The 20,458-nt window shown below is 44.6% G+C and overlaps 1 protein-coding gene across 4 annotated transcripts in view; it reads right to left on the bottom strand.

Annotated features, from left to right (window-relative positions):
* The window catches only part of KCNJ5 (potassium inwardly rectifying channel subfamily J member 5), a 34,821-nt gene extending 24,197 nt beyond the window's left edge, over nucleotides 1-10,624 (bottom strand). For 2 of the 4 annotated variants that reach the window (XM_049857354.1, XM_049857353.1), the window contains exon 1: nucleotides 10,139-10,624. The gene's annotated coding sequence lies outside the window, so the exon portion shown is untranslated. Of the gene's footprint in view, nucleotides 1-9,294; nucleotides 9,517-10,138 lie in introns of all 4 variants that reach the window. The other 2 variants (XM_049857355.1, XM_049857358.1) reach the window with 2 other exon arrangements.
* Between the last annotated feature and the right edge of the window lie 9,834 nt (nucleotides 10,625-20,458).

Here is a 20,458-nt window from a genome sequence, read left to right as displayed (position 1 = left end):
CTATAATATTAGCCCCACTTAATGGTTGTACAGGAAGGAGTCCCTGGGTGGTACAAACGGTTAAGCTCTCGGCCACCAACTGAAAGATTAGAGGTTCAAGTCTGCCCAGAGGCACCTCAGAGGAAAGGCCTATCAGTCTACTTCTGGAAAATTAGCTATTGAAAACCCTATGGAGCACAGCTCTACTCAGCCACATGGGGTCGCCATGAGTTGGAATCGACTGGACGGTAACTGTTTTGGGTTTGCTCTAGTAGTTGGACAGCCGTACCCAGAGACGTGAAGAGAGTTGCCTGGGGTGCACAAATGCTGGCTAACTTACTCCCAGGATGCGAGCACGGAGACACAGAAGCACCAACTGTTACTAAAAAACTTACAAAGCGGTCTAGCGCGTGCCCTGACTTCTAGCTGCACAGTGAAGGGGTAATCAGTGCCAAAAGGGGGGATGGGGGCCTTTAGAGCCTGGGGCTGCCCAGGCAGGTGGAGATAACTGGCTGCTCATTCAGACTGCATCCAGTGAGGACACCCATCCCGATTTTACAGCAGTCATGAAACCCCGGGCACTGTTTGTGGTATCTCAGAGAAACATGTTCCCTATTGGAAGCGCTGCAGACTAATCCCGTAGTTACTTTTTCATTAAAGAAACAAAAACATCTAGAGTTCACAATAAAGATAAAAAGGCAAAGGAAAAGGACTAAATGGTGTCTCACTTCGGGGTTTTTAAAGGAAGACAGAGTTCTTGTCTGAAATAACAGCAGACGGATCTGGCATTTGCTTCGGGAGTTTAATTCTTTGGAGAAAATAGAGAGACAAAAAGACCATTTTGGTGGTATTTAAAAATCCGCTTGAGCACATCTAAGTGAGACCACAAAGCTTCAGCAATTTTTAAAGGGCAAAAATTAGACCTCTTTCGAGATACAGGACATGGGTTTGAAAGGCTTAATCCCATAGGAGCACCTTTGAGGTAACTTAACATTGTCCCAAACCCAAAACCAAACATGTTGCCATCGAGTCAATTCTGACTCATGGCAACCACATGTGTGTCAGAGTAGAATTGCACTCCATAGGGTTTCCAATGGCTGCAATCTTATTGAAGTAGATTGCCAGGCCTTTCTTATTTGGCAGTGATGGGTAGATTTAAACTGCCAACCTTTGGGATAGCAGCTGAGTGCAAACCCTTTGCACCGCCCAGGGAACCTGATTTAAAAAAAAAAAAAAATTATGTACTTAATTGTGAGGAGTTTATCTACAGAGCAAAGGCTGGTAAGCTTGTGACTGAGGACCTCAGCCTTTTTGGCTCCCATTTGCATTAGATGGAATTTTTAGTTGCCCTGCTTGGCCAGCTGCTGTGGGCCACTTAACTGTATTCACTTTAATACTTAACCATGGCTTACTTGCCAAAATCCAGATGCACCTTCCCAGCCCTCTGCAACAGATATATGAAAAATCATGAATAAAAAAGCATAAAGATAAAATTAATGCACCTTCTATTTCCCCATATTTGTATCTGTTTGTCCAGTACTTTTCCTTTTTGAGCCTGCTGACTCTTAAAAGTGAGCAGCGTAGTTATAATGCTTTCTCTTCACTGTAACCCTACACTGAATATATAGTCTGTATTAAATAATAAAGGGTATTAATAATTAAATCAAAATGAAAAACTACTTTTTTCCTCTCTACAGTCCAAGGGACAGATTTCCTGGGCTGGTGCCAGTTTTCCAGTTACGATTAAAGAATATAAGACAGGGAAAGTGCAGGGACGATAACATCAAGAAAGCAAGAGAATGAATAGGAAAGTATTTTTATGCAAGTAGCAAAGATGGAAGGAGCCCTGGTGGCACAGTGATTAAGCACTCAGCTGCTGACTAGAAGGTTGGCTGTTCGAACCAGTGGGTGCTCTGAGAAAGAAGGATGTGACAGTCTGCTTCTGTAAAGGATTACAGCCTTGGAAACCCTATGGAGCTGTTCTACTCTGTCCTATAGGGTCACTATGAGTTGGAACTGACTCGACAGCAATGGGTTTGGTTTTGGTTTTTAGCAAAGACGGGAAGTGATAGAGAGTAAATGAAACAGTGAGAAAGAACCCGGGAAACAAGGCAAAAAAAAAAAAAAAAACCCATTGCCATCCAGTTGATTCAGACTCATAGCAGCCCTGTAAGACAGAGTAGAACTGCCCCATAGGGTCCCCAAGGCTGTAAATGGTCACAGAAGCAGACTGCCACATCTTTCTCCTTCTGAGAGGCTGGTAGGTTTGATCTGCCAACCTTTCAGTTAGCAGCCGAGCACTTAACCACTGCACCACCAGAGCTCTCCTTGGGAAACAAGACATAGTAGGCTAAATCCTAACAATTACAGCTGACACTTATTGGCAACTACCCACATACCAGGTTTTATTCTTAATGTTTGACACGTATGAACTCATTTAATAATTGCAGAAAAGGTAAGAAATAAGTACTATTTTTAACCCCCATTTTATAGCTGTGGAAACTGAGGCACAGGAAGGATGAGTAAAGTGCCCCAAAGCTAGTAAGTGATTAATCTGGATTTGAACCCACGCTGCCTGGCCGTAGATTCACACTAAAGGCTAAGGAAAGAAAGCCAAAGAGACTCCAAACAAGGGGAATTGGAAAAATATCAAGGGAGAATGAATGAGATAGGAAAAAAGTGAAAATAAAGAAAAAACAAAGTGAAGAGAATAATAGAATTAGAATAAGGAGTTGAGAATGAAAGGATAAAAAAAGCAAAGGATGCAAAGAAGAGAAAGTGAAGAGACAGGAAAGTGAATATGGTTTAATGCAGTTTAATGACATTCCTATCAGCATGACAGTTGGGAAGAAAAAAGAGCACAAAAAATAATCAGTCAAAGGAAAACAACCCATGAAACGCTTACTGTTGGGAGCTTATCATTTGCTATCTCATTTGACGTTTTTCTTAATGTTTCAAGATAGGTGTTCTACTCATTTACAGAAGGCAAACTGAAGGTCTGAGAAACTAAGTGGCATGCTCCAGATCACACAGTACATGGCAGAGCAACATGAGCTGCTGAAAACTACAGGATGCCACTGAAAGCAGCAAAAGAAATGGCAAATGGAAAAACACATCACACTCATGGGTTAGAGGACTCAATATAATAAAGACGTCAGTTATCCCCAAATTTATATACAGGTTTTTAATGTAATTCCTATAGAAATTCTAGCAAGAATTTTTGTAGATACAGATAAGATTATTCTAATCTTTATATGGAAAGGCTAAGGAGCTAGAATAACTAAAATGATTTGCGAAAAAGAAGAAGAACGTGGGAGGAATCAGTTTACCCGAGTTGAAGATTTATTCATATCTACACTAATCAAGACTGTGAGGTACTGGTGGAGGGATAGACAAATAGATCAATGGAACTGAATGAGAATTCAGAAATACACCTACATAAATATGCCCAACTGGTTTTTGACAAAGGTGCAAAAGCAATTCAATGGCAGAAAAAGCCTTTTCAAAAATGGTTATGGAGCAATGGACACCCATACCAAAAACCAAAACCAAACCCATTGCCATTGAGTTGATTTCGACAACCTAAAGACTCATACCTCAAGTCTCATACAAAAATTCACACAAAATAGGAAACAGACTTAAATGTAAGTTGTAAAACTATAACACTTTTGAGGAATAAAACATAGGAGAACATTTTCAGGATCTAGGGCAGACAAAGAGTTCTTAGAGTGACCTCAAAAAAAATGATCCATAAGAGGAAAAATTGATAAATAGGATGTCATCAAAATCAAAAACTTTTTCTACACAAAAGACTAAGTTAAAGAAGATGAAAAAAACAAGCTGAAGAGTGGGAGAAGATCTTTCCAAACCACACATATGACGAAGGACTAGTATCTAGAATATATAAAGAACTCTCAAAACTCAACAGTAAAAAGCCAAAACAACCCAGTTAGAAAATGGGCAAAAGACATGAAGAGGCACTTTGCTGAAAACATTATTCAGAGGGCAAATAAGCACATGAAAAGATGGCCAATGTCATTATCCATTACCCAAAACCATTAGGAAAATGCAAATTAAACTACAATGAGATACCACCACAGACCTATAGAATAACTGAAAAAAAAAAAAAGAGAACACCTAATGCTGGCAAGGATGTGGGAAAACTGGATCATTCACACATTGCTGGTGGGAAGGTAAAACACTACAGCCACTGTGGAAAACAGTTTGACAACTTATTAAAAAACCGAGCTACATGACGCAGCAACCGCAATTCTGGGCCTTCATCAGAGAGAAATGAAAACTTATGTCCAAAAAACCTGTGCACAAATCTATATAGCAGCTTTATTCACAGTAGCCCCAAACTGGAAACAACCTAGATGTCCTTCAACGCTGAATGGTTAAACAAACTGTGGTACACTCATACCATGGAATGCTACTCAGCAATACAAAGAAATGAACTATTGATACCCACAACAATGTGAAAGAATCACAGAAAATTATGCTGAGTGAAAAAAGTCAAGCCCAAAAGCTTACATACTGTATTATTCCATTTATACACCATTCTTATAATGACAGAATTATAGAAATGGAGAACAGACTAGTGGTGGTCAGGAGGTAAGGGCAGGAGTGAGGGTGGGCGGAAGTGGGCATGGCTATAACAGGGCAGTGGTGATGGAAATGTCCTGTGTCTTGACTGTATCAAAGATGTTACATTTGGGAAAACCAGGTAAAGAGTACACGTGGGATCTCGTGTTATTTCTTACAACTGCATGTGAATCTACACTTAGCTCAAAAGGAAAGGTTTAATAAACTGCAGGCCGTAGGAAAGGGGTTGAGCTAAGGAACCCCTGAAGAGCGTGTATGGTTAAGAGAACTAGTGAGAGGAAAGGGCAAAATGGAAGGGGAAAGGTGAACCAAACAAGAAGAGAAAAATAACATAAAGAAAATAAAATGAGACCAAATGAGAGAAAGAATCGCTGAAATCCAAAGAGATAAATGAAAGGACCAGTAACCTACAAAGTTGAGGAAGGGCGAGGGGCAGGCCTGTGTGCAAGGTACAGTCCCTTGGTATACCAGGAAGATTGGCTCCAGGACCCCAAAATCTGGTTCCAGGATACTAAAATCTGCAGATGCCCAAGTCCTGTATATAAAATGGCATAGTATTTGCATATAACCTGCGAATATTCTCCTGTATACCTTAAATCATCTCTAGATTGCTTATAATACCCAACCCAACACACACACACACACACACACACACACACACCCATTGCTCTCATGTAGATTCCAACTATAGTGACCCTATAGGACAGAGTGGAACTGCCCCATAGGATTTCCAAGGATCAGCTGGTGGATTCAAACTGCTGACCTTTTGGTTAGCAGTCAAACACTTAACCACTGTACCATACCACCAGGGCTCCGAGACAATGTAAATGCTATGTGACTAGGTGTTTCATCCCATTGAAGACTTGCTCTGGAAGGTAACCTTTCTCTCCTCAGAGTTTCTGGGGCTCTTTTGGAATGACTTCATTCATGAGGACTCAGTGTAGTGATTGACAAATAGCAAATTCAAGTTTTGCTTTTCGTAACTTTCCTTTTCAACACTTTCAACCCGCAGTTGGTTGAACCTACAGATGCAGAACCCGCAAATACCAAGGGCCAACTGTGAATGCCCAGCGCCTGGGCTTGGCTCACCAGGCCCCTCCCTCTTCCAGCTCCCGTCCCACCACCTGTGTCTAGCCTGTTCTCCCACCTCTGCAAACCATTCCCCAGCCACTTCCACCCGCACTGGCAAACCTCGCGGTTTCTCAAATCCCCTTGGAAAGCCTTCCCTGATCTCCTGGCAGTCTGCCTTTGCCACCAAAGGCCCTGGGTGCATCTCCGTCCTGGTACTTACCATGATTCTATAATTTGCTCATGGGCATGTCTGTCTTCCCCAGGCAATAGTTTGGGAGAATTCCAAGGACAGACAGGCAGGCAGGGAGTATAAATCACTGAATCTTTGATCTCAAGTTCCTACGAAGGTCTGGCCTGTAGTAGGTGCTCAATCAACATTTTTGAATGAACATATGAGTGACTTCTGAGTTCATCCAACAAAGGGCCTTTGCAGAGTACCTGAGACAGCCTCACCCGGATCTGGGAGGTCTTCATACCCTGATGTCCTGCAAGGTTGCTCTGATATAGGCCAGGCTGGTTGCTCTCACAGCAGCCTTCAATGGTAAGGGTCCCTCTGACATGGGCAGCTGTGGTTTTGTTAGCTGTGTTAGATGGACAGCTTCCTGGAGCAGAGACAGTACCTTCTCCCCGTCCCTTTTCTGGCCCTCCTACCACCAGGCTCTAAGCCCCAGGTGCTCAATCACTCAGTCTTTCGGGGGCACACGGAGGGTGAGAAGCAGGTTTGACTCCAGACAGCATTACTCATAGGATCCGAGGTCAATTTGGCTCTTGCTCTGCCCCAACTCCCTCATTTATGAGCAGCAAGAATAATGTAGGGCGATGTGTTTGGACAAATCTGATTCTAAGGTAGAGAGTCTACAACGTGATGGAGGGAGAAAGAAGACACAGGGGTGGGCAGCACACCCAGCCCTAAACAGGCAAGCCACAGGTGAGGGTGAGAGGCTACACTCAGCAAGCTGGATTGCTCATCCCCTCTTTTCCTTCTACTGTTCCTCCACCTCCACCTCCACCCCCTTCCCAGCCTCTCTGCCCACCAAGTGAGTTGACCCCTGGTAGACAGGAAGTGCTGTTGTTACCTGCCAAGCTGGTCAGATTACCCCTGACCTTTGCTTCCCAGCCTCCTCTGGTTTGGACCCTTATGGAACTTCACATCTAAGCATCAGCCAGCATCTTCAGGGTCATGTGTTAAAGGTTTGGCTCTAACATTTAATTTAACACGGCTCTTGGCAAGGGTCCCTGCTATCCTGGGCACTGTGGACTAGAATAGCGCACTTATCAAAATGTCAAGGTAGGAGGAACTAGATAAGCTGAGGCACACTGTCAGGGCCTTCAGATGACAACCAGTCCATCCCTCTGTCGTCAGGATCCCAGAAACCATCTAGTCCTTCTAAAAATAACTTCAAACAAAGCCACTCCATCAGTCTCCTTGAAAACTGCATTCTTTTTTTTTTTTTTTTAATGCCTCACTACAACCCATTGTGTTGAACCCCTATTCTCCTTGCCTCATCTTTAGGAAAAAGAGAAAAATCCCTGCCTGGCTGACAACTGTCTTAGCTGGTAGTCATGCGACCACTGGCCCTCCCCAGAAACACTGCCGGCTCTCAAAGACCTGTTTGCAGCTCACACAGGGTGACATATTAATCCAACAGTGGCTCCCTGGAGCTACTTAATGGATTCCTGGGCCACCTCCTTTCTCTCCATTGCCCCCCCACAACCCAGCCTAAATATTCCATCAGTCTTAGCTCAGCAAATGCAGATTTTTGCTAACATTCTCCTAAATGGAAAGCCAATCCTGGCCAAATGATCACATCCCAAGGTTTTAAAAAATCAATTATTCTTGGCATATACGATATGGCCAAATAAATCGTTGCTGAACAGATTTAAAAATGTAAAACAGAAGTGAGCACAGCTTTCCAGTAGAGTGTACCCATTACTGGTTTTGCCCACGGAAGGCACAAAGGATCAGGCCACTACAAGGAGAATGGATATTCTGGTGGTTTCTTCTCTGTTGGGGTTGGCTTCATCACAGATGGCTAGAGCAGCCTGAGGAGCCCCGTGGATTCCGGGGCGAGAACCCAGTTGGGTGCCTGCAGTGAGCCTAGGGGGACATTGCTGTGCAGCCTGCAGCAGGGACGTTCTGCCGCACCCAGGACCCGCAGAGGGGAGAGCTCAGGACATGCAGGCAGACTGGGGAGTCCCGCTGAGACAGGCCTTCATAGTCCCCACGGACCCTGCCTGGAGACAGCAGTAAGCTTTCCCAGTAGCTCTGGGCCCTTCTCCCCTGTGCCCACATTTCATCCCTGCCTCCTTCTCCCGCCAGCTGCTGCTGGATGGAGCATACATTTTCTGTTTAATGTAGACACCAAGTTTCCAGCGGTAACGCTGCCTGTGAGCACTTTCGGAGAGGACAGGAAAAGCCCCATCTCCATGGTCCTTGCTGCAAGAAAGCTAGGCACTGAGTCTAGAACACTGCTCCCCGGAAGATCAGGAGCACCATGCTTTTGTGGAGACTCCAGACAAGCTTCTCACGTGATGTTTCCTCTTTCAAGAGTGTCCCTGACACTGTCCTCCCAAGAAGCCTCCCCTACTTCCACATTCATACATTGTACCTGCAACTAGAAGGATATCCTCGAACGGTGACCCAACAGCGTAAAACCCCAGCCAGGCTGACAGAGGTTGTAATATCAGGGCCCAACCACGGATCTTTTCTCTCCATTCATATCATGTGTTCACCCTGCCTGGTGTCTGCAGGTTTGAGGACATCTGAGAGACTGGTTCACACCAGCTGCTGGGCTGTACACCCAGGTTTGAGGGAAAAGCATGGATCTGAGAAGGCCAGAGTACCTTTCTGGGTTAGTGTTGGAGAGTGGCAAGATCACTGGATCTGGAGTCAGAAGACATGGGTTTAGAAGATAGTCCCTTGGCCATTTATCTGTGCTCAGATTTCTCTTAGTTTTGTTTCCTCCTCAACGAGATGTAAGAAACAAGAGTATCTGCCTCACAGGACTGGGGTCAGTATTCACTTATGTAAATGCGTCAAGGTTCATAAATATGAGCTTCTTTGCACTGTTTCTTTCCCAAGGAAAAAACGCTTTGTTAACCCAAAAGCCCTATGGTGTGTAGCTTACTGGTTAAAAATGTACTTTTGGGAGTCAGACCTGGGTGAGAATGTCATTTATAACCTGTGTACTTCAGGCAACCTACGTAGCTTCTCTAACACCCATTTTCTAACAGTACAGAAAGTTCACAAAGATTTACAAACCCAACCCAAACCCACTACCACGGAGTCAACGCCGACTCATAGCGATCCCGCAGGGTTTCCAAGGCTACACATCTTTATGGAAGCAGATTCCACATCTTTCTCCCAAGGAGTCGCTGGTGGTTTCTGAAGCACCAACCTTACAGTAGACGGCTTTAAACGCTGCACCACCAGGGCCCCCAAAGATTTACAAGTCTCTGGTCATTATACATTGAGCATCAAAAACAAAGGTGTGGAATCCTTTTAGACCAACCTACCCTCTATGTTGCAAGTTTTCTATAATTCTCAAGGCTGCATGCCTTTGAGAAAAAAGCTGTGTAATTTTAATGTACAAGAAATATTTTATAGCCTTAAAAAAAAAAAAGATCCCATTTTCTCACCTGTAGAATGAGGAGAATAACATCTGCTTCATTATATGGGTTAGAAGAGTGTGTGAAGTACACCTGATACAAAGCAGACCTTCATGCTCCTGTGGTCTTCCTCCGTCAGTGTCTGAAGAAGTGGCTGGACTGGCCTTATGCAGCCTGATATTTGGACATCAGACCTGGTCCAAGGAGGCAGCCCAGACCCTAGGCTGCTCCACAGAGCCGGGCAGAAGAGCCCTGAGAGAGGAAGGCACCGACAGAACCAGGGAGGCACAGGGGTTTAAATGGGATAAGGGGAGTAATGGCCATGCTTGGCCACCCTTCCCCAGGCCCTGCCCTTGGAGCGTGACCCCTGGCCTTTCTGAACGGTTTGAAGGATGTCTAAGAAGAGATAGGCAGGCATGCAGGAAGTGACCCATGGGCAAGGAGGGCAGAAATAGCAAGGCCATATTTCCAGTCTGGCCAGACTTAAGAAGCAAGCAAGATTAAGCTGAGGATCTGAAGCTGGCGGCGCTCACTGCCCCCATTCGCGCTCTGGTCCCATTTGACGCCGGAGCTTCCAGCAAGGGGAGTATGCCACTGGGGATTGCTGTGTGGCCTGTGTCGCCTCAGCTCGGAGGGCTTGCGAACCACGCAGGGGGACTTTCCACACTCCCAGGGGCCTCTGCCCCAGCGCCAGAAGCAAAGATGTTCACAGCCCCCTGGGGTTCCCGGCTGAACTCTGGCCCCCGCCTTGTGCCCTTTCCGTTCCCCACGCCGGAAGGTTCCCGGTGGAAGCCTGCTGCCAGGGGCGATGGCACCGAGAGAGTGCCATCAGCGAGCAGGCGGAGACGTGAAGAAGGAAAAGCAGACAACTTACTTGTTGCGACCGGCGCTTCCCGAGTCACGCGAAGGCGAACTTCTGGGTGTGGGTCAGAGGCCGTGGCGCAGGGCGGTCAGGGCCTCGGGGAGCACTCACCAGCCCCGACCATCACCAGCCCGACTCTGCCTAGAGCCTCTCCCTGTCTTGGGGATCTGCGGGCGGGGTCTCCAAAGCCATCCTGTCCCTTCCCGCTTCAGTCCCTTCAGTCACTCCCTTCTCCAGCCCGAGCAGACGGGAAAGTGTCTCCCCGCTCCTCTCTTCCTACCGTCGGCTCTCCTCTCTCCGCGGGTTCCCCTCCCCTTCTCTCCCGCTACGGGTGAATCTCCGGTAACTACGCTGTTTAAAGGGCCACAGGCAAAGGCAGGGGGTGAGGGGGCTGGGCCGAGCCGAGCCCCACGTGACCCAGGAAGCCGGCACTTGTGAATGAGTCCGAGGAGGGAGGTGGGGAGAGGACCCACGGGGCCAGCACGCTTGGGGAAAAGCTGAGCGGGTCTCCCCTCTGCACCCCTTCCCTTCCCGGCTGCCCACTTCCCTTCCGCCCCACCCAGGCGCGCGCCCCTCCCTCCCTGCTGGAACCCGGGCGGGGTGAGGGTGCTGCTGGTCTAGTGGATACAAAGGATGGGAACCGCGCGCGCGCTCTTGAGCGCTCGTGTGTGATAGGTGTGTGAGTGGGTGCGTGGGCGTACGTGTGTGCCTGTGTGTGTGAGTGCACATGTGTGATGTGTGTGCGCGTGTATGTGAGCTTGGGTGCATGTGTGTGAACACACACGTATGTATGTGTGTGAGTGCACATGTGAGTATGTGTGTGTGCATGTGTGTGACTGCTTGTGGCACTGTACATGTGCATATGTGTGTGACAGAACGTGTGTATGTGTGTGCATGTGTGAGTGCCCGTGTAGGCACCCACTTGTGTGTGTGTATGTATGTGTATATGTGTGTGAGCGCACAGATGAGTGTGCAGGTGTTTTGTGAGTGGGGCTGAGCACACAGAAAGAAGGAAAAAAACTGTTAGGGCAGGAATCTTGCAGGAGGACTTGCACCCAAGAAGCAGCTGGCAAAACTGTACTGCATTTCATTAGAAGGAATCAAGCAGGTGGAAGCATCCATCCATAAGTTCAGGGAGCCCAAGTCCAGGTTCCCACATCCCCACCCACCCTGCTCCCACTTTTGTGAGTGAGGTGACAGTCTGGAGAGAAGAGGGTCCAGAGACAGGCAGCAGGGTGGCTGCCCCCCAAGGCCCTCTCCTCACCCTCTGGTTCTCTCCTGTCAGTGAGTGATGAAGGCGCAAGTGGACAGGTAGCATTGCGGAAATGCCCCTCCAGTCACGGCAGTAACCTGAGTGCCCAGAGGCAGAGTGGAGCTCAGCACACACCTAGGCATAGGCACAGCGCACCTTCCACCTCCCCACCTCCCCACCTCCCTAGCTGCCCGTTTGGATTCCTCCAGGCCTAAGAAACATAATTATATGAATTTATTCTTTAATTCATGGGAGTTGTAGGGAAAGCAGCTGCAGACAGCACACTCCCTGCACAGCCAGGGCTGTTCTCTGGGGAGGGTGGGCAGGCATCTTCAAGGTGTCCATGCAGGGTGACAGCCCGTACTCAGAGGTGTTACCTCTGTCTGTTCTCCAGCCTACACCCCAATCAAGCATGAAAATAGCGTTCCCCAGACTGTAGGCTCCATTAGGGTGGGGACTGGGCCTGTCTTGTTCTTGGCTGTATCCCCAGTACCTGGCACAGGTGCTCAATGAATATTTATCAAGTGAATGAAGTATACCATCAGAAGACTGGTTTATTAAATTACAGTGAGAAAAGTGCTTGTCATTGGGGCTGGAATGCCCAAGTCTTCCCTTTCCAGTAAGCAGAGCTACGTAGAAGCTTAGACTCAGAACAGTGGCCTGCACATTCCCCTAGCCAAGAAGACCAGCATGCACACGGTCCATGGGCCAAAGCACCTTCCCAGGGATGGTGCTTAGAGGCCTTTGACAGGGTTTGCCTCCCAGAACTTCTATTTCTTACTTTTCTTTCTGTTGAGGGGTTGGTCATTCAATGTGGTTGCAATTGGCTGTAGTGAAACCAAACCCCACGTGTCTGTCAGTTTGTCATACTGTGGGGCTTGCCTGTTACTGTGGTGCTGGAAGCTGCGCCACGGGGGTCCAGATACCAGCAAGGTCACCCATGGCAGACAGGTTTCAGCTGAGCTTCCAGGCTAAGACAGACTAGAAAGAAGGACCCAGCAGTCTACCTGTGAAAAGAATTAGCCAGTGAAAACTTTGTGAATAAAAGATAGCAGCAGAAAATTGTCTGATATAGCACTGGAAGATGAGCCCCCCAGGTTGGAAGTCACTCAAAATATGACTTGGAAAGTGCTGCCTCCTCAAAGCAGAGTCAACCTTAATGATGTGCATGGAGTCAAGCTTTTGGGACCTTCATTTGCTGATGTGGTGTGACTCAAAATGAGAAGAAACAGCTGCAAACATCCATTAGTAATCGGAACCTAGAATGTTCCATGAAGTGTGAATCTAGGAATATTGGAAATCGTCATAAATGAAATGGAACTCATAGACACCGATATAGGCATTAGTGAGCTGAAATGGACAGGTATTGGCCATTTTGAGTCAGTCTATTATGCCAGGAATGACAATTTGAAGAGGAATGGCGTTGCCTTCATCGTCAAAAAGAACATTTCAAGATCTATCCTGAAATACAACGCTGTCAGTGATAGGATAATATCCATATGCCTACAAGGAAGATCAGTTAATATGACTATTATTCAAATTTAAACACCAACCACTAAGGCCGAAGATGATGAAATGAAGTTTTTTACCAGCTTCTGCAGTCTGAAAGTGATCGAACATGCAATCAGGATGCATTGATAATTACTGGTGATTGGAATGTGAAAGTTGGAAACAAAGAAGAAGGATCACTACTTAGAAAATATGTCCTTGGTGATAGAAATGATGGTGGAGATTCTATGATAGAATTTTGCAAAACCAATGACATCTCCATTTTAAATACCTTTTTTCACCAACATAAACAGCAACTATACATGCGGACCTCACCAGATGTAATACATAGAATCAAATCACTACGTCTGTGGAAAGAGATGATGGAAAAGCTCAATATCATCAGTCAGAACAAGGGCAGGGGCCGACTGTGGAACAGACCATCAATTGCTCATACCCAAGTTCAAGTTGAAACTGAAGAAAATTAGAACAAGTCCATGAGAGCCAAAGTACAACCTTGAGTACATTTCACCCTAATTTAGAGACCATCTCAAGAATAGATTTGATGTGTTGAACACTAATGATTGAAGACCAGGCAAGCTGTGGAATGACATCAACAGCATCATCCATAAAGAAAGCAAGAGGTCATTAAAAAGACAGGATAGAAAGAAAAGACCAAAATGAATGTCAGAAGAGACTCTGAAACTTGCTCTTGAACATAGAGTAGGTAAAGCAAAAAGAAGAAATGATGAAGTAAAAGGACTGAGTAGAAGGTTTCAAAGGGAGGCTCAAGAAGACAAAGTAAAGTATTACAATGACATGTGCAAAGACCTGGAGATAGAAAACCAAAAGAGAAGAACGCTCTGCATTTCTCAAGCTGAAAGAATTGAAGAGAAACTTCAAACCTCGAGTTGCAATAGTGAAGGATTCCATGGGGAAAATATTAAAAGATGCAGGAAGCACCTAAAGAAGATGGAAGGAATACAGAGTCATTACACCAAAAAGAATTGGTCGACATTCAACCATCTCAAGAGGTAGCAAATGATCAGGAACCAATGGTACTGAAGGAAGAAGTCCAAGCTGCACTGAAGGCATTGGTGAAAAACAAGGCTCCAGGAATTGATGGAATATCAATTGAGATGTTTCAACAAACCGAGACAGCGCTGGAAGTACTCACTTGTCTATGTCAGGAAATTTGGAAAACAGCTACTGGGCCAACTGACTGGAAGAGACCCATATTTATGCCTTTTCCCAAGAAAGGTGATCCAACCAAATGCTGAAATTATCACACAAAATCATTAATATCACATGTAAACAAAATTGTGCTGAAGATCATTCAAAACTGGCTGCAGCAGTATATCAAGAGGGAACCGCCAGAAATTCAGGCCAGATTCAGAGGAGGACATGGAACCAGGAATGTCACTGGTGATGTCAGATGGATCCTAGCTGAAAGCAGAGAATACCAGAAGGATGTTTACGTGTGTTTTATTGACTATGCAGAGGCATTTAACTGTGTACATCATAACAAATTATGGATAACATTGCAAAGAACGGGAATTCCAGAACACTTAATTGTGCTCATGTGGAACCTGTACACAGACCAAGAGGCAGTTGTTCCAACAGGACAAGGAGATACTGCATGGTTTAAAGTCAGGAAAGGTGTGAGTCAGGGTTCTGTCCTTTCGCAATACCTATTCAATCTGTATGCTGAGCAAATGACCCGAGAAGCTAAAGTATGTGAAGAAGAACGGGGCATCAGGATTGGAGGAAGACTCATTAACAGCCTGCGTTATGCAGATGACACAATCTTGCTTGCTGAAAGTGAAGAGGACTTGATGTACTTACTAATGAAGATCAAAGACCACAGCCTTCAGTATGGATTACACCTCAACATAAAGAAAACAAAAATCCTCACAACTGGACCAATAAGCAACATCATGGAAAATGAAGAAAAGACTGAGGCTGTCAAGGATTTCATTTTACTTGGATCCACAATCAACACCCATGGAAGCAGCAGTCAAGAAATCAAAAGACTCATTGCATTGGGCAAATCTGCTGCAAAAGACCTTCTGAAAGTGTTACAAAGCACAGATGTCACCTTGAATACTAAGGTGCGTCTGACCCAAGCCATGGTATTTGCAGTCATATCATATGCATATGAAACCTGGACAATGAATAAAGAAGACTGAAGAAGAATTGACACCTTTGAATTGTGATGTTGACAAAGAATACTGAATATACCATGGACTACCAAAAGAAACAACAAATCTGTCTTGGAAGAAATACAACCAGAATGCTCCTTAGGGCAAGGATGGTGAGACTGCTTCTTACATACTTTGGACATGTTGTCAGGAGGGATCAATCCCTGGAGAAGGCCATCATGCTTGGTAAAGTACAGGGTCAGCAGAAAAGAGGAAGACCCTCAACGAGATGGACTGACACAATGGCTGTAACAATGAGCTCAAGCATAACAACAATTGTGAGCATGGTGCAGGACCAGGCAGTGTTTCTTTCTATGGTACATAGAGTCGCTATTGGTCGGAACTGACTGGACAGCACCTAACAACAGCAACAAACCAAACCAAACCAAACCAAATCTGTTGTAGTCAAGTCAATTCCAAGTCATGGCGCTCCATGGGATTTTTTTTTTTTTTTTTTTTTTGCTGTAATCTTAAAGGAAGCAGATTTCCAGGCCTTCCTTCCGAAGTGCTGCCCAATTGGTTCGAACGTAGGGTCTTTGGCCCTAGCTATCCAGGAAATCCCTCATCCCCTTGAGAGGATTTAGCCTGTCTTCCTGCTCATCTATTGTATATTGATTCTGTGGTTCCCCACTCTGAGAAGAAATTTCTTAATTCTTTAATTCCCTTGGTTTTGGGTGAGGCCTCGGCTGTGGAGCTCTGAGGTCCAGAAGACACAGTCTATGAGCACTTACTGAGCCTCAACCAGGCTTTCTGTTCAGAGTAACACTTGCCTTTGGATTAATTATAAAGACCACAGTATTCCTTCTGCCCCGACAAGAGAAGCCTAGCTGACTTTAAAGCGATACATGGGGTAGCCGGGAAATACTGTTTTGCAAGCTGCTCTCAGTGATGGGGCCTTGGAGGAGGAGATGGAAAACTTGGATCCAGTTCTCAGCCTAGAACTGAAAAATGAGAAATACTTAGATTCTAGTCCTGATTTTTTTCAGTTTCTTCTCAATCGCCTCATATGCATGCTAAGGTTGAATAGTGAAAAAGGAAGACAGAAAAAGAATAGATGCTTTCAAACTGCGGGATGGGCAAAAAAGTTTAAATAGCCCAGGAGCTGCCTGAAGGATGAACAAATCAGTCGTAGAAGAAATACAATCAGCATGCTCCTTAGACGCGAGGATGGCGAGACTTCAGCTCACTTATTTTGGAGACATCATCAGGAGGGATCAATCAATAGAAAAGGACATCGTGTTTGGTAAAGTAGATCAGCAAAAATGAGGGAGACCCTCAATGAGGTGGATTGGCACAAGAGCCACAACCATGGGCTCAAACATGCCAATGATCACAAGGATGGCACAGGACTGGGCAAGGTTTCCTTCTGTAATACTTAAGGTCATCATGAGTCACAGCCAAATTAAGGGCAACTATTTTTTTTTTTTTTATTTTAACAGCAAAGTACTGACTGTTGTGGTGAACTTAGGCACCTTAACCTTTCCTACAAGACAGCAGATAATATGTGAGAATGGGAGACAGGATTGAAGGACTATTCAGGTGCTTGGGAAGGTGCTAAGTGCTTCTTTCATAGTCTGAAAATTGATGAGGTAATGCTTGAAAGCAAAAGAGAATTTGTGTGTGTTATCGCTGTTAATTAGAGCCTTGACCCACCTCCTCTGTCCTCCTTTATCTCTTCTCTTACCTTCCTCCATCTGACAGGAGATGCATTCACTATTAAGATCTTCTCTTTAGAATATGACACTCGCAGGAAATTATTTTCTCACCGTATACTGAAACTCATTTGCATTTATGAGGCTGATAATGTCTCATAAATATTTCCTGCCAGTTAAAATATTAATTAAAAGAGTTTATTGAGTTATACACTGAAGTCCTAACTAAATCTCTCCTGTCTGAGACACACATTTTAAGTTTATTTTCCCATGTCAGCAGCATTCTCCGTATCTGAGTGTGTATGTCGATAAGCTGTCTAAACAGCAGCTATCTATGAATGAATGAAGTATCACTTCACAATATTTAAGAGTATTAAAAGGTATAAGTATACTATAACAAATAATCCTGGAGCCACCAGCCAGTTAACCAAACCAAACCAAAAAATATCGGTAAGACCGTTGAATCTGCTCTGGATCACTGCCACAGTAGCTGGAATTTGGTGTCTGTCTTTCCCATGGTTTCTTTATGCTAAAGCTACACACACACTTATACATACATATATACACATACATGCATGTAGTCAATTAATGAATATTCACCATATTTAAAATATTTCTAAATTCACACGTTCTTTTGATTGATTTGTTAAGACCTACTATGTTTGATTATGGAAGCCCTGGTGGCCTAGTGGTTAAGAATTTGGCGGCTGATAAAAGTTCGGCAGTTCAAATTCACCAGGCAGTCCTTGGAAACCCTATGAGGCAGTTCTACTCTGTCCTATAGGGTCGCTATGAGTCGGAATCGACTCCATGGCAACAGGTTTTATGTTTGGTTACAGCCTTGGAAACCCTATGAGGTTGTTCTACTCTGTCATACAGAGTCGCTCTGAGTCAGAATTGACTCAACAGCACACAACAGCTATGTCTGAGACACTTTGGTAGATGCTATGAGAAATACTCCACCATGAGTCTGTAAGTTTGTTGTACTGTGGTGCCTTGCCTGTTGCTATGATGCTGGAAGCTAGCCACCGGTATTTCAAATACCAGCAGAGTCACTCATGGTTGACAGGTTTCAGCAGAGCTTTCGGACCTAGACAGACTAGGGAGAAAGCCTGACAATTTCCTTCCAAAATTTAGACAACGAAAACCCTATGGATCACAACAGAATATTGTCTGATACTGTGTTGGAAGATGAGCCCCTTAAGTTGGAAGGCACTCAGAATACAGGCAGTGGCTGCAACCATGGGCTTGTGCATACCATCAATCTTGAAGATGGTACAGGACCTGCAATATTTCATCCTGTGGTAAGTGGGGGGTCATCATGAATTGGAGCTGATTCGATTCTAATTAACACCAACAACAAATGAGCAAAACTAAGAAGTGTAATGGTGGGCCCTAACCTAAAATGTCTTACAATAGTTGGGAAGCTCAGCATACCTGCAGGAAAAGTTAGCAGACAAATTAACAATTTGGAATTTTAATTGGTACGTGTTAATTGGGTGGTGATGTGGAATTGACAGTAATGCTAAAAAGGCTTGGAGAATAGGAGTGAGGGTTGAAATCTTAGAAGGGGCTTCTGAACTGAGCCAGGCAGTAAGGCCAGGATCTGGTCCCATGTTTCTGTTCCAGCCCTATTTTCCTTGACCGCCCTGGATCTCGTGTCAGCAGGGACTGTGGCTTACATATTTCTATATTCTCTGTTGTGCTGAGCAAGAGTACTCATGAGATGAATACTCATGAAACACTTATTTATCAGGAATAATATTTTATTAATGAGTGAAATGGGTACTACTGACATCTCTGTTTTTTTGTAGCTATTATCCTTTAAACATGATGCTACCACATGGGCCTGGTTGTTATTGTTGTTATTAGATGCCATCATAGCGATCCTACGCACAATAGAACGAAATGCTGCCCAGTCATGCACCATCCTCATGATCATTGTTATGCTTGGGTCCATTGTTGCAGCCACTGTGTCAGTCCGTCTCGTCCAGGGCCTTCCTCTTTTTTGATGACTCTATGCTTCTCCAGGGAGTGGTCCCTCCTGAAAACATATCCAAAGACCATGAGATGAAGTCTTGCCTTCTTCACTTCCAAGGAGCACCCTGGCCGTACTTCCTCCAAGATAAACTTTTTTGTTTTTCTATATTCAATATCCAATGTTCTTCGCTAACGCCATAATTCAAAGGCATCAATTTTTCTTTGGTCTTCTCTATTCATTGTCCAGCTTTCGCATGTATATGAGGCAATTGAAAATGCCATGGCTTGGGTCAGGGGCATCTTAGTCCTCAAGGTGATATTTTTGCTTTTTAACACTTTAAAGAGGTCTTTTGCAGAAGATTTGCCCAATGCAATAAATCATTTTATTTCTTGACTGCCACTTCCATGAGTGTTGATTGTGGATCCAAGTAAAATGAAATCCTTGACAACTTCAGTCTTTTCTCCATTTATCATGAGGTTGCTTATTGGCCCAGTTGTGAGGATTTTTGTTTTCTTTATGTTGAGATGTAATCCATACTGAAGGCTGTGATCTTTGATTTTCATCAGTAAGTACATCAAGTCCTCTTCATTTTCAGCAAGCAAGATTGTGTCATCTGCATAACGCAGGTTGTTAATGAGACTTTCTCAAATCCTCAGGCTGCGTTCTTCTTCATATAGTCTGGATTCTCAGGTTATTTGCTCGGCATATAGATTGAATAAGTATAGTGAAAGTATACAACCCTGATGTATACCTTTCCTGATTTTAACCCATGGATCATATCCTTGTTCTGTTTGAATGAATGGAATGCCTATTGGTCTAAGAACAGGTTCCACATGAACATAATTAAGTGTTCTGGAATTCCCGTTCTTTGCAATGTTATCCATAATTTGTTATGATCCACACAGTCAAATGCCTTTGCATAGTCAATAAAACACAGGTAAGCATCCTTCTGGTATTCTCTGTTTTCAGCCAGGATCCATCTGACATCAGCAACGATATCTCTTGTTCTACATCCACTTCTGAATCTGGCCTGAATTTCTGACAGTTCCCTGTTGTTGTACTGCTGCAATGGTTTTTGAATGATCTTCAGCAAAATTTTACTTGTGTGTGATATTAATGATATCGTCTGATAATTTCTGCATTCTGTTGGATCACCTTTCTTTGGAATGGGCACAAATGTGGATCTCTTCCATTCAGTTGGTCAGGTGGCTGTCTTCCACATTTCTTGGCATAGATGAGTAAGTGCTTCCAGCATTGTATCTGTTTGTTGGAACATCTCAATTGGTATTCCATCAATTCCTGAAGCCGTTAAGAACTTCACTGCTAACCAAAAGGTCCACAGTTCAAATCTACCACCTGCTCCTTGGAAACTCTATGGAGCAGTTCTACTCTGTCTTACAGAGTCGCTATGAGTCGGAATCAATTTGACAGCAACGAGTTTGGTTTTTTTGGTTTGTTTTTCAGCAGTGCCTTCAGTGCAGCTCGTACTCCTTTCTTCAGTACCATCGGTTCTTGATCATATGCTGCCTCCTGAAACGGTTGAGCGTAGACCAATTCTTTTTGGTACGGTGACTCTGTGTATTCCTCCCATCTTCTTTTAATGCTTCCTGAGTTGTTCAATATTTAGCCCATGGAATCCTTCAATACTGCAATGCGAGGCTTGAATTTTGGGGGGCCGGGGACCAGGTTATCCTCTGCCATTCTAACCACTCCTCTGTCTCCCATCCTGGATCCTCCTCTTCCTCCCTGACTCCAGTT

Source organism: Elephas maximus, chromosome 17, assembly GCF_024166365.1.
Source record: "Elephas maximus indicus isolate mEleMax1 chromosome 17, mEleMax1 primary haplotype, whole genome shotgun sequence".
Classification (NCBI taxonomy): domain Eukaryota; kingdom Metazoa; phylum Chordata; class Mammalia; order Proboscidea; family Elephantidae; genus Elephas; species Elephas maximus.
This window is presented reverse-complemented; position numbering and strand designations above follow the sequence as displayed.